We start from the raw sequence: 13,287 nt of genomic DNA on the forward strand, positions 1-13,287 counted from the left end.
GACAAGTGAATACAACACGTGATACATGATTTCCTTTTGTTATAAAGAACATTATTGGGACAACGGGTGAAATCTGGATATGTACATAGACAATAATATTGTGTAAATGTTAATTTCCTGATTTTGATAACTACACTATGCTTATATAAGATAATGATCTTGTTCTCAGGAAATAGAAGCTTTAGTATTTAGCAGCAAAAGGGCATTTTATCATGTCTACAACTTAAGATCAAACAGTAAATGGACATATAGATTGGACAAATGGATGAGTGAATGGCTGGCTGGCTGAATAGTGTTAAAATAAAATGGAGACCAGGCTTGCCAACCCCCTTGCAGACTAAAGCAGGTAAGCCACATAGGCAATGCTTATTCTAGTTTATTTCATTTATGTAAGCAAAACTTAACTTAGGTCATCTGTTGTCAATGCCCCGATAATCATAACAAAACTTAAGACATCTCCCTAAAATGATATAAGATAATCACTTTAACCAAATCCCCTCCATCTGGAAAACTCCATTGAAATAGCCAATCATTCTAAAGTTTAAGCAACTTCCTTATTTTCACTAGGTAAGTTATACTTCCACGCTTCATACCACTTTTGGGTTTGATATCTCCATGTTCATGAACACTTCGTTTCTCAATCAAAATATTCATATCTAGTAAAGCTCTCTGAATTTCCTTTTGACAATGAGTGGATGGATGGATGGATATATAGATAAGATGAACATAATAAAATGTAACATCTGGATGAAGGATGTAATAGGAATACTTTGTACTCTTCTTTCAACGTTTCTGTAAGACTGAAATTATGTCAAACTAAAAAGTTAAAAGAGAAAACTCTCAAAAAGAAAAAGAGAGAAAGGTTTGCACCCAAAGCACTTGCCTTGACAGGGAGATATCCTCCTAATCTTTATAACCTTGAGGAGAAAACTTGCCCTCCTTTCTCGAAAGCCTGCACTGGTCTTCCACAATGCTCACTTTCAGTGGGCCCTAGTTCAGAAATGATGATGAATTTCAAGACAGCAACAGCAGAGCATTACACTAAGCGTGATTAAACTAAGAGCATGGGTCCTCCTTGTTTAAGTGCATGGGCTGCTCACCCAAGAAGCGGGCACTGTTCAGTACAGTGCCTGGTGCAGGAAAGGGGCCTGGTAAATGTTTGCTACATGAATAGATGACTCAACCTAAGTTCCTGGAACACACTTCCAAGCTGTATACAAAGCTGACGTCTCCTGCAGCCACAACTTCTATGTTGCTAATTGATGTGGGCCTTCCTGCACCAACTCGGGAAGGATTCTGGATGGCAGAGGGCACCAATTCCCACTAAGCAGCTAGGACAGTGAGCCCCCAGAGCCTCACATGGCCCCCCCTCAGCTATGACCTGTTCCCAAGTCATCCTGGGCTCTTGGACGTTCTGAATCTCCATGCAGGGGCGCAGTTCCTGCTAGCCTCCCTTCACCACTTCAGCGCCTCCTATTTCCACCACCACCTTCCATCCCTGCATCCCTGCATCTCTTCTGACTCAGTCCTACTACAGAACATTCTGAGGAACGTGAGCCCCTCCGGAGCTGCGAGCGTGAACAATCCCCAGCTCTGCCAAACTAAGGCAAAGCCACCGAACCCCTTTTCATTCGTGACCTACATTACCATTGGCTCCATGGACCATGCATTCTGCGAGTGGAGGGGAAAATGTTACCATGACAACAGCTCCTGGAGCTGCAGGGATGCAAAACACCTACTTAAAAAAAGTTCACTTACCCATATGGCAAATGGACTTCATTAGTTGTTTCTAAATCGGATATCCAAACAAGGTGGCTGAAAGGGGCATATTTTTAAAGGGCTAATTCAGATTTATGGCACCAGAGCTGTCCATGGAGAGTGAAGACAGAGTACCATAGTTTTTTGTTTTTGTTCTTTTAGAGACAAATATTAATATGCATGAGCAGCATGCTTACTGGCTCACGTGAACCTGCCTGTAAGAGAAGGAAGCAGACTTCTATGAGTAAGGGTTGACACTCTGTCTTCTGCAAATCCCAATCTTTGTTGGTTCCTATTGAGTTCTCCTCATGGCTGTCTGGGTTTTCTAGCTCTTTCCACACCAGCCCCCCACAAATGCTGTGTGTGACAGAAAGAGAATGAGGCTCTTAGGTCTGAATTCCATCTTTGGTCTTGATGAGCTGTGTGATCTTAGATAAGTTATTTCTTCTCTGAGGCCCAGTTTCTTCACTGGAGACATTGTTTCTTCATTCATCCAAATGTTCACAAATGTTTCTTGAGCAACTGCTATGTGCCTGAAGTAGTAACACCTCCTTCATGCAGTAGTGTGGCCTGAGACCACTGTTGGGGCTAAATCACTGAGGACATCATGCCCACTCATTATCCTCCCTTCCCTTCCCTGCCCCCTGCCCCAACCACAGTTGGTTACAGCCTCCTCTGACTTGGACAGCCCTGGGCCAAGGTCCCCGATCACAGTCTGATTTGATTGCATTACATTATTGACTATGTGTCCGTCGCCCACATAGACTCTGAGAGGACTTCCTGGGATGAGATTGGCTCCTACCCCAGCCCTGTCTCCCAGGACCTGGCACCGAATCATCATGAGCTGGATCCTATATGTTAGAGCCAGTGTCTGTAGCAGTTTTGCATTTTTTCTCCTGTTCCTCATAGAATCAACAAATTCGAATCATAATCACCTTCCAGTGGTGGTTTCAGAATTCCTCTATGGTGGGTGCTTCAGAGGGGCACCTGAGTGCTTAAGAGCAGCACATGATGATCAGTAGTCTTGTTTCAAGTAGTCTGCTCTGGCATGACTGTTAGTGGGGAGCTTGAAGCTAATGTAGTTTATGGGGTAACTCGGGCAGAGTGTGTGTGGGGATCATGATGGAGCTTGGAGCCCCCAGTTCTTCTTACCTCCCAGCTGAGGGTCCATAATCTGAGTCTGTGCACCCCACAAAGTGACCTGTGACAGTCACCACTACCTTCTTCAAAGGACAACTTTCTTTACTTTGCTACTGAAAACCTGGTCCCAGGGGAGCTCTACAGGGAAGAAAAATCCAACATAAAACAGGGCATCAAAATTCTGGGGACATGAACCTGAATTTATGTCACCCTTCCTTAATTTCAGTCTCCCCAGCAGGGCTTGGAGAGAAATGTGGAATATCACTCTGGTAATCCCTTCCGGACACCATTATGCTCTGGTTACTGCCTCCAGGAACCTACTTGGTATTTCTCATCTTACTCTGATTGCATTCAAAACTTGATTAGATTCTATTGATTCTGTCATTAAAAAAAAACAAAGTCCACCTGCTTTCCCCCCTGTAGTCTTTCACTTGCTTAATATAAAAATCCCACCTGTGCCTCCTGGGCTTAAACCTACATTTCTTTGCTCTATTCCACTCCTAGTCCTTTCTCTCTCCCTTCTTAAAACTGACATCTTCCCTTAGTCTTGTGCACAGGCTTTAGTTTTTATTACTGTTACTTGTAGATCTCTGTTAGGGCTATTTGCTGTGCCAGCTACCAGAGGGGGAGGGAGAAATATTTCTCCAATTCCCAGATAGTTTCAAACTGTTTTTCAATGAATTCTTCTATATTTCATGGCTCCAAGTGCTACCTCTTCCCATTATAAGCAATTTCCTTTGTGATGAAGGAAAGGCTGAACATGCCCTGCAGCGGAAGTCAGCCACCTCAAGGGGTCTGTGTGCCCACTCTATATTACGTGGCAAATGCTCACTCACCCAACTAAATGTCCCTACTGTGCAAAGTTTTCCTGGCCTCCCCCAGGCAATTGAAAGTAGGTGAGAAAGAAGAAAGAAAACCAGACTGATGACCCAAAATGGATTCATGAGTGATAATCATACAAAGATACAGTTATAAAGAGCTCACACTGTGGGGCACCTGGGTGGCTCAGTTGGCTAAGTGTCCAACTCTTGATTTCAGCTCAGGTCATGATCTCAGAGTTGTGAGATCAAACCCCACATCGTTGGGCTCCACGCTGGTAATGGAGCCTGCTTAAGATTCTCTCCCTCTCCCTCTGCCCCCCCCCAACTTGCACACACACTCTCTCTCTCTCTCTAAAAAAATAAAATACAAAGCTCACCCTGTTAGTGACCATGAGACTTGGGTTGCTCACTTTCCTCCCAAATTTCAGTTACTTGTATTATCACATCATGATTTTTAAAATATTCTTATTTACTAATAATTTTTCTTGATATCTACTTCCTTTTTCCATTTATTTTGAAAGAAATCTTATTGGGATCTCTTGCCAAACCAGAAAACTTTAAACATGAATACAGTCAAAACTAAGTGCTGGCACTAAATTTTAGCCTGCCAGACTCCGACCCTGAGGTCTGCTCTCTCCTGATCACAAAGGGAAATTGGGAAATGGTAGGCATTGAGACTATCCCAGCACCAAACTGAGACTGGCTCCTTAAAAAATGTCAGGAGGACTGAACAAGAATTGAAAAGGAAATTACTGGGGTACCTGGGTAGCTCAGTCAGTTAAGCATCTGCCTTCAGCTCAGGTCATGATCCCAGGGTCCTGGGATCAAGCCCTGCGTCAGGCTCCCTGCTCAGCGGGGAATCTGCTTCTCCATCTCCCTCTGCCCCTCCACCCCCTGCTCATGCTCTCTCTCACACACTCTCTCAAATAAATAAATAAATAAATAAATAAATAAATAAATAAATAAATAAAAAGATCCTAAAAAAAAAAAAAGGAATTACTTTCTCATCACCTGACCCATGCCCACAAAACGCCACTGAAAAATCATCTTCTATACCATCAATCCTTCTATATACCAGTGGGGCTGATGCCGCCCTTTAAAAACGGGGTATGTGCTCATGGAAAGGTTCATACCACACAACTCACAAATTGCTCCCACATTCCATGAGTTCCTAACCTTTGCTTGAGGCTCTAGACCTACAAATCTAAACTAGAAAATCTAGCTCAGCTGTCCCAGAACATTAGGCCCTTCCTGGAGTGGGCAAGAGCTAGGCCAGAATTCTGGCCATAGACACACAAGATAAAAAATATATATTTTTTTCTATGGTGAGCACTGTGAATTGTGTAAGACTGATGAATCACAGACCTGTACCTCTGAAACAAATAATACAGTCTATGTTAAAAAAAAAAAAGAAGAAGAAGAAGAAGATAGTAAGAAGGGAAAAATGAAGGGGGTGGAAATCAGAGGGGGGAGATGAACCATGAGAGACTATGGACTCTGAGAAACAAACTGAGGGTTTTAGAGGGGAGGGGGTGGGGTGATGGGTTAGCCCGGTGATGGGTATTAAGGAGGGCACGTATTGAATGGAACACTGGATGTTATTCGCAAACAATGAATCATGGAACACTACATCAAAAACTAATGATGTAATGTATGGTGACTAACGTAATAAAATAAAATTTAAAAATATATATATATATATTTTCTAAAAAGTTTTTAAAATCCAATTCAGCAGCAAACCATCCCCTCTTCCCACCCTTCTACTCCTACTGTTTTATACCTTTCTCTCTTTCCAAAGTTTTCCTTTAAAGTAGAGGTAAAAACAAATAAATAAACAAAAGCGCTCATGGAGAACCTGCAGATACTACTCCCCAGGAAAACCAAACTTCAAAGGAAGGGATGTTTTAGAGGTGGGCCTTAGTCAGCAATAATAATATTCATTATGAGTGCCAAAATGGGAAAAATCCAAATCTCAGCAATGAGGTATTGATTCTGCAAGCCATGGGACACCCATACAACAGAATTCTATGCAGTCATTAAGAATTATGTTTTAGGAGTATGGAACTGATATGGAGAGAAAGTTACTCCATAGAATCAATTCAGGCAGTCTCTCTAGTATGACCAAATAGACTAAATATGAACTAGGACTTACGATCAAGTATTCCTTAGCTCCCTTGGCTTCGGTGAAACATCACATTCATGCCTTGAGTTACAGAAAAGAAGGATTCCATTTCCAAGCACATTGGAAAAACTCTAGATTAATCATAGTGAATGAAGTTCTTTGCTACTAAATTTCTCAAATCTTAGAGCGTGCTAATGTCCATCATGAGCCTCCAAGAGGAGGTACTTCGGTGACCCATCTTCTAGACTTAATTAATCATGAGGCTGGTGTTCTAGGGACCACATTTTGGAAAAGGTAGATAGATGGATGATCAAATGCATGCATCAAGGAATCAATACAGAAGTCTAGAAGGTACACACAAAATGTTAACAGTGGTTCTTTCTGGCTATTAAAAATATAGGTGACTTTTATGGGTATCTTATTATTATTATTATTGGTGATTTCCCCACAACGAACATTTCTTTTTATGCAATTTTAAAATAACAAAGCTGTTCTGTTATTTTTTTAAGATGGCTGGAGAAGGGATGAAAATGGGAGAGTTCTCATTCTCAAAGCCAGCTATGTGAATGCCTTGTACACACACCCATGTTAATTATTGCTCTTCTAAAGCAATGAGGCAGATTCCTTGGATGACTTTCCCGTGGTTCCCATCGGCCATCATGGAAAACACTCTGACTTTGATTCGCGCCTAGTCATCACCATCAGCATTATCATCATCAAAGTCACTGATACGATTTCTTTTTCAATTTTTTTATTGCGGTAAAATTCACCTAACATAAAATCAACCATTTTAATGTGTACAGGTCAGTGGCATTTATTTCATTCACAATCTTGTACAACCATCACTTCCCCCTAGTTCCAACATGGAGGCACTTGATGAGGATGTCTAGCACTGTCTTGAACTATGCCCCACTCCCCAACTTTTTCCAAAAAGAACTGAGGTGGGCTGTCAAGGGAATAGATATATACTAAGGTTAATAAAGCAGAAAATCAGGGCCAGGAAAAGAGAAAGGGATAAATATACCAACCATGAGGTTAATACAATGCTTGTGACTGAGCATCATGCATATCTCTCAACTTCCTGACAGCCAGGGCAAAATGGGAAACGTAGCAATAAATGGCTATTATCAGAAAGGAGAAAGCTTGGTATAACTCAGGAGAGCTCAAGTGTTTTGGGGCACCTGGGTGGCTCAGTTGGTTAAGCCACTGCCTTCAGCTCAGGTCATGATCCCAGGGTCCTGGGATTGAGCCCCACGTCGGGCTCCCTGCTCCGTGGGGAGCCTCCTTCTCCCTCTCCTTCTGTCTGCTACTCCTCCTGCTTGTTCTCTCTCTCTCTCTCTGTCAAGTGAATAGATAAAATCTTTAAAAAAAAAAAAAAAAAGGAGAGCTCAAGTGTTTTACTGGAACTTAATTCTTAAAGAAACTTTTCATGTGGATTTCATGCATAGAACATTAATACACACAATAGGAAATGCCCTTGACTATAATTTTATAATATATGCACAAGGAAGGATTTTTATGTGGTTGTTTTTTGACGAGTATTTACTAGATGAATAAGTAAATGAATAAATGAGTGAATAAAAAGATAAGTCTCTAACAGCTCAGTTGTACTGCCAACACACAAACCCTTCATAAACTTGTCAGAATGACAGAACTAAATGCCCAATGAAGATGGCAATCATTGCTAGACCAATAAAGAAATTATTTTTATATAAGCCTAAACAGTACAGAAGATATTAACTATTTTAATCAAATGAAGATATTAGGAAAGTCTGGATTATCTCCTGATGGCACTAACAGTATAGGAAATCCATGAGTCTTTGAGCGCTTCTTAATTGCTTACAATTTTATGGAGTTTTTGGAATGACATGGTCTCCATTCTTCATCCTGATATGCCTACATTGTTTAAAGATCAATTTTTAGTTAAAAAAGATTTGCACGAGTTCCTGGAATATATCTGCTCCCCTTGGAAGTATGAGAGTTAGAACAGCCACATGGGCACAATGTCACCTTTCATCCTGCCTCATTCTATCCTGTAGAGTTGACTCATTCCATCCAAAGCTCCAGTTCCTCAGTAATTCTTATCTTAGACTGTAGGAGAGGAAATTCTGCCATCCAACAGTATTTTCATGACTGTTCTAGGCTCTAGCCTCTAGAACAAGTATTTCTCCTCTTTCTGCACTTCCCAAATGAGAGAAACACACTAACAGCTCCCAGGGAGAGATATGCGGGAAGATCACTATGGCAGCCACAAGAGGAAATGCCCTAGAATGTATGTCCAAGACGTACACACGGATTTCTTGGTGTTGACATTACAGATTACTTTTTATTTTAAAGTGGGTTTTTTTTTTCTTTGTAATTTTCTTCCTTCTGTAACTGTTCTAAAATTGATTCGTGGCAAGTTGTTTGGTTTTATTTGAATAAGAAGGTTTAAAGTGAGAGAAGCCATGGTGTGGAAGGCTTGCTTGTCTGTGTCCTCAGTGCCCTGTGCCACCTGGGAGACCCCTTTACCTCTTGCCCACGCGCCAGAGATACACATCCCCACCTCACAGGAGCATTAAATGGTAAAATGCAGAACTCAGTGGCTCAGATCAAACATACACTTATTACTGAATTATTAATATAACAACAAATGGTAGCTATCAACATTAGTTGATATTTTTATTTTGTGTAATAGTAGAAACATTAACACAGTGATGGTAAAAGGAAAAAAGTCATCTCCGATCCCATTTTCCCAACAAATCAAACTACTGTCATTTGCCCATAGCCTCTTCCAGTCCTGACCCACGTGATTCATACAGTTATGATCATATTGTAAATGCGATTTTGCATTCTGGGTTTTTTTCAGCTAACATTCTATGATAAGCATTTTCTGTGACAAACCAATCATTAAATGGTGATTTTAAAAGCCATACGTATTCAGGGACAATAAGATGCAGTGACTCTATCACATAAGTTGCCTCCTTCCTATTTTCTAAATTAAAATCCCTTAAGATGACCGTTGCTGGCCCTGGAAGTAACCAAATTTGGGGTAATAAAACCAATGTCACAAGGAGGCAAGCAAATCAGGGTACTTTGGGTGATGAGGGAGCATTAACCTTTTATAAGCTTGAAAGGTGATGGGTTTCGGTTTGCTACAATGCACGAATGTATCTCTGAATATGAGCGCAGGATGCACTGCCTTTCTAATGTGAGTGCAGAATCTGACCTCCAAAACCAAACTAAAAGTATCTGAAGCCTGCAGATCAAGGAAGGTCAGCTGTGAAATGCTGGCTACTGCTTCCCCGCCCCCCGTCCCCCAAGTGCGGAGGTCTGAGCAGGCAGACGTGGGACAAGAACAGGGCCAGCCAGAGCAAGGAGGTGAGAGAGAGCAGAGCCTGCCTGGGAACAAAGATTGAGTGCGTTTAGGCAGAAACATCAGGAACGGGGCAGGAAATGTAGGGGAAGCAGATCGGCAAAACTGGTTGGCCTGGAAAATGGAAAGCCTTGAATTCTGCTAAGGAGATTTTGAGTGTCGTCGCGTGGGTGTTGGAGGGCCCCTGGGAGTTGTCGAATAAGGAAGGGGGCCAGCCCAAGTGCTCAGCTGGAAAGAGGGGAGAACAAAATAGTGGAGGTAGAGGAGAAAACAACTCAAACAGGGGTACAGAAGACAAGGGAAATGGTGGCTGATAGGAACTAGGAGCCATGTTCCAGGCTCTGTTCTGTGTACTCACTAATTCAATCTTAAAACAATCCTCTGCCTTGGGTACTATTACCATAATTCCTGTTTTCCAGACAAAAAAATGGAGGTCCAGAATGATTGGGTGACTTGGACAACCCGCCAAGGTCGCAAGTACTAAGTAGTAACCCCAGCACAGAAGTCCAAGCAGCCTGGCTCCAAAGCCTGAGGGTCCCCATCCACCCCAGCCGGCCTGTACAGAAGCGTGAGATGTGTGAGGGAGGCCAGGTGAGGGGACACTAGGTTGGGGGAGGCATTCTGGGCAGAGGTGACAAAACGCGCAAAGACGCAGAGAGGAAAAAAACCATGTGCTACTTACGGGGAAGGCGAAAGTTCCAAGGAAGAAATATCCTGGTGCAGATGGACAGGCCAGAGAAGGACATCTGGACTTCGTCAGATCTCGGACCAGCAGTGTGAAGAGGCCAGTGGCAATGGCCGGGAAGCTCTGCTCTCTTCCTTGCTCCCCGAGACAGCCGACCCCAGTAACCTGCACAGGAACTTGGTTTTGAGCACTGGTTTATAGTTGGGAAGGATTATTTTGGTTGAGGCCGCCTCCATTCCGTCTGGTCTCAATAGAGTCATTCATCCATCTATCAAACATCTATTGTGTGCCTCTCAATGAAGCGCACCAGCTATACAAAGATCAACAAAATGGCACAGTGCCTACAAAAACCCACACCTGAGGTGAACTTCCTTCCCCCCGCCAGCATGCAACGGCCTTGGGCAAAGGGTCTCCCTCTAAGCTACCTCAAACCTCTTTGTCCTTTCTTGGGAAAATCTCATCCCACAGAGCGGTGCGCTTGCATAAGCGGCTTCCTGCTGAAGAAGATCAGGTTTTACTCACTTGCCTCTGATAAAATAAACAGCTGGGATACATGATTTCACCTTGAGTACAGCTGCCTAGGAACCCCATGATCCAAGCTGGTGTTTTTCTTCTTATACTCAGAATTCTTCAGCCCAAGTCATGTCCAGACAGCTTGCCTCTCCCTTCAGGTCCCTGAGCCGAGGGCACTGAAGTTGGCTCCCAGCATGAGCTCTACAGATGGGGCTGCTGGAATCCAGGGTCCTCTCGGTCTCAGGGTGCCTATTCTGGGAGAACTTGGAAGTTCTGTCAACGGTGGACTCCAATGGGGCAAAGACAGAGAGCCCGATGGGCTCCCTGAAGCTAGGCCACCCACGGGACCACAATTTGAAAACCGTTGCTCTAACCTCGTTTTTGTTCAAACAGCCCACTGGCCCATGTTATGAACATCCACCAGTCCATTCTCAAATCCACCATTTCGGTTACACCCTGGCTCAAGACTCTTTAGAAGACGTTGTCAGCACTGGGGTGAACTTGCACCGAGTAGGGGGCTTGCGGAGAATTGCTGAGCCTCTGCAGGAGCAGCAAACGGCCCAGACACAACTCAACACACCGATGAGCAATTCTCATGGAGATAAAGGTGCATTTAGAAAAGCCGCCGCAGCAAAGATTTGTCTAGCACAGGTCTGCAAAAGGACCTACATCTCTACTTACGAAAAACTGCTCCTTATGCAATTAAAATGAGTCTTCCATCTGTCTAAAAACCACTTACATAAAGCGCCCCCTTCTCCCTCGCCTCCACAGGTTCTTCATCTGTGGGTCAGGTCAGGCTTCTGGCCGGCATGCACCAAACCAACGGCTAACGTGTGCACAGCCACGGAGGGCCCGCTGACGGCTAGGGAGCAAAGCCCCTTAGAGGAGAGCCTGCTTTCAACATACATAGGAGCAGTCCTCATGTGGGGAGCATGCTTCTCCCACCTCGGGTAGCATACAGCTCCATCTGCACCCCTGCTGTGAGCAGTTTGGAAGTAGATAAAGTCTGAAAATATTACATCTGTATGTCTGTACACACACTCACCCAGAGCATGTCCCTGAGCAGAATATGGATGAAGAGGGGGCTTTCCTGGAAAGAGCTCAAATCGTCCCTCTCTCTACCTACACACAGACACATGCTCATTTGTCCCTTTAAAGACGAGGACACTGGGAGGGTTGTTTCCCAAGATGGACTCGCAGACTCCAGGATAATACTGGTGGCCTATCTGCCGCCCACATCCCAGAGGCTCAGGAAGCGAGGGCGCAAACAAGCCCAACAAGCCCGCCGGGGCGGGAGGGCTCGGCTCCCCGAGGGCAGCTGAGCTCCCGCAGCTTCTCCTGGTGTCCGCAGGCTTCCGCGGGGCATCGGGGCATCGGGGCATCGGGGCACCGGGGAGGGATGAACTCAGTCTGGGCTCCGCACTCACTAGCTAAGTGACCCGCCACACAGCTCGCCCGCTCCCTCCACGCCTCAGCTTCCTCTCCTGCGCCTGCGCCCTAGGGCCGACAGTGCCCGCCTACGGGGCTTGCGGAGGGGGTTGAGTGAGCGGATGCACACCAAAAGCCTCCTTCCGAGCGGAAGCACGCTCCCCCGAAGCTCCCCACAGCTTTCCGCAGGCTCATTGTCTTACCTGCCTGGTTACTGCTCACAAGATTGCCACTTCTTTGAACGCAGGATTGGCAGCTTATTAACCTGCTCTATCCCAATGGGTAACACCTAGTTCCAGGCACACAGTAGGCACTCTTTAAATATTCATGGACCTCATAATTAAGTTAGACCCGGGCCCAGAGTATACCTATGATAGTTAATTTTAGGTATCAACTTGGCTGGGCCGTGGCACCCAGGTATTTGCTAACATTGTTCTGGATGTTTCTGTGGGGGTGTTTTTTGGATGAGATGAACATGTAAATTTGTGGACTTTGAGTAAAGCAACTTGCCCTCCATAGAGTGGGTGGGCCTCATCCAATCAGTTGAAGGCCTTCGCAGAACTAAGACTGACCTCCTCTGAACAAGAAGGAATTCTGCCGGCACACTGCCTTCGGACTTGACTGCAACTGTCCCCTAAATCTCCTGCCTACCTGCCCTGCAGATTTTGGACCTGCCAAGCCTCTACAATCAAATGAAACAGTTCCTTTAAAATAAATTTCACTCTCCCTGTATATATATATCCTGTTGGTACTGTTTCTCAGGAGAACCCTGAGTAATATAGTACCTCATCTGCTAATGGAGAAACTAGCCACAAGAGTATGCATGTACCCTCTTTAGCCTGGAAACTTGGTTAATACCAGTTTCATAGTACTTTTGTGAGCTTAAACAGCCATGAGTCACACCCATTCAACCCAGTGCTCTCCTTTGATCCTCACACAGCTTTGATGGCTAGGGATCATGAGTGTTCTATTTCAAAAGAAGGGGAAAGTCACATTTAGAGAGGTCAATTAAATTTTCCAAGGTCACACAGTATAGTAGATTGCAAAAATGACCCAAATTCTTCACCTCTTTCTGTTTCCAAGCTCTTAGCCACATAACTTTGTAGGGTTCCATCTACTCCAACTCTGGGTTCAACCATGTGACTTTCTTTGGCCAATGAGATGTTAGCAAATGTGATGCTTCCACAGTGCGTGAATGACTAGGGCTATTTTCACTCTTGGTCTACCATTGCCATGAGAGCATGCCCAGGCTAGCCTTCTGGAGGCTGGGAGCTAAGTGGCACAGAGTCAAGACATCCCATTATCCCAGCCTAGGCCATCCTAAATCAGCTGTCTTATACCCCCTAGTTATGTGAAGAAGATTATTAAGATCAGCAGAGCTGCCTGGCCGACCATCCCTGAAGGGTGAGTGATAAATGCTTTATGCGCCACGGAGGTTTGGGTTGGTTTTGTTCCGAGGCATTAT

The 13,287-nt window shown here is 44.3% G+C and overlaps 1 long non-coding RNA gene across 8 annotated transcripts in view; it reads right to left on the minus strand.

Moving 5' to 3' along the window:
- LOC118542381 (uncharacterized) overlaps window positions 1-11,120 on the minus strand; it is an 88,702-nt gene extending 77,582 nt beyond the window's left edge. For all 8 annotated transcript variants that reach the window (XR_013449557.1, XR_004920560.2, XR_013449560.1 and 5 more), the window contains exon 1: window positions 9,879-11,120. This is a non-coding gene — a long non-coding RNA (uncharacterized LOC118542381). The remainder of the gene's footprint in view (window positions 1-9,878) is intronic.
- Between the last annotated feature and the right edge of the window lie 2,167 nt (window positions 11,121-13,287).

This window comes from Halichoerus grypus, chromosome 1 (genome assembly GCF_964656455.1).
Source record: "Halichoerus grypus chromosome 1, mHalGry1.hap1.1, whole genome shotgun sequence".
Classification (NCBI taxonomy): Eukaryota; Metazoa; Chordata; class Mammalia; order Carnivora; family Phocidae; genus Halichoerus; species Halichoerus grypus.